Source organism: Priapulus caudatus, unplaced genomic scaffold (genome assembly GCF_000485595.1).
Source record: "Priapulus caudatus unplaced genomic scaffold, Priapulus_caudatus-5.0.1 Scaffold310, whole genome shotgun sequence".
In the NCBI taxonomy this organism is placed as follows: Eukaryota; Metazoa; Priapulida; class Priapulimorpha; order Priapulimorphida; family Priapulidae; genus Priapulus; species Priapulus caudatus.
In genome coordinates, this window is record NW_014577371.1 from 697,874 (window position 1) to 699,431 (window position 1,558).

General features: G+C 42.1%; 1 protein-coding gene across 1 annotated transcript in view; it reads right to left on the bottom strand.

The window, feature by feature from the left end:
* LOC106808870 (DTW domain-containing protein 1-like) overlaps nucleotides 1–448 on the bottom strand; it is a 7,504-nt gene extending 7,056 nt beyond the window's left edge. The window contains exon 1 of the mRNA XM_014811758.1: nucleotides 415–448. The gene's annotated coding sequence lies outside the window, so the exon portion shown is untranslated. The remainder of the gene's footprint in view (nucleotides 1–414) is intronic.
* Nucleotides 449–1,558: the final 1,110 nt, after the last annotated feature.

The following is a 1,558-nucleotide window of genomic DNA, read 5'->3' on the forward strand; positions in this document are numbered from 1 at the left end:
TGGCCAGAACTGCTCAATTGACCGATTATACGGCTTTATCCTATACCAAGAATGGCCTCGTGAAAGTATTCTAAATATAGGGCAGCGATTAAGTCATTGTGTCACCGCTGCGCGGCGTTTGCGCGCTTCGCGCGTATATCCGGCTGCAGACTGTCGAGCGTACAAAAGTAAATACGGCAAAACTTCGCCCCAGGCGAATACCTGGTGAATGGAAACAATCTAGTTAATGGCTTTGGCAGAAGCGTGCAATAATTGCAGTTAATAGTTATAAATTCAACTTGAATAACTTGAGAAATGACGTCAGGCAAAAGCCTGCTCGCTGATAGGCTGATTGGCCCGTTACAGGTAATGGTAAATAAACACGAAATGTACCAAAGTCTTAATGTTTCTCTACTCTATTTTGCCTATAATCACCTGTAAATGCCGGTCAAATGCCCATCTGCAACACACAAGCTAGTACACCGAACGCACGCCCGTGCTGTGCTGCGTGCACAAACAACATGAACTGCGACCCAGAGTGTTGCTCTGTCAATTTGGTCAACTTTCTCTCCTTCCGTCTTCGATACAGTTCCTTGGACTGTGAAGGCAATATTTATGAGGTTATGACTATGAGTATGAGGCCATGGAGGCTGACATATTGGCTCATTTTCCATAGATTGATTCCTTATCTCTTTCCATAATTTACTTTGCATTGATGAAGAGACTTGTAACCCATCTACCCCCCGCTACCACGTGACGTAAAACATGTTCTTTCAACCTGTCACCTAACCTGTATAATACCAGTCGTCATGTTACGCTTGACTGCGTTCGCTACACTGACGAGTAGGCCCTAGCGGCCGTTACGAGCAGGAGCGGTAATCATTAACGTTACCTGTCACCTATCATACTACGTTATAATTTTTTCGTCCGGTTGTACAATATCAGCCGCTTTCTACCGGTCATAGGTGAAGGCAATGGAGAGTTATAACAACCCGTCACGAGTTTCGCCCGGTCATGTATATTCGCAATGGAGTACACCGGGTGACCGATTGTGGCGACATGCAGCCTTTAGCAACCGGGTGAATAAATCGAACTATAATACAACCAAGAACCAGAGAATTTGTGTTAAAACTAAAAAATAAGCGTTTTAATAATCGTGAGCGACCAATCACAAGCAATGTCAACAACATTCAACAACGACCAATCAGCGGCGTCACGTTTACAATCGCACATGTTTTAAATTGTTTACCGAGGAGTTTACCACCTTTTGCACGGGTATAAGTATTGCTCTAGTGAAGATTAAACGTTTATTGGCGAATGAATCAAATCAATCACTTGTTTTATTTATAGAGGAGATATATCTCTATGCTCAAGGCTCAAACCAAAAATTTTTATAAAATTTCCAGCACCTAATTATGTTACCACACAAATTTTGAATTTTTATGTAAAAATGGTATTTTGGATATTTCTCAACTACCAGAAAGAGTGAGTGTAGCATTCGCTTGTTGAGAGAAATATTATTGAATGGTATTGACGACAGGGCCACTTGGTGGCAACTGCGAGAATAGAAAAGAACCAG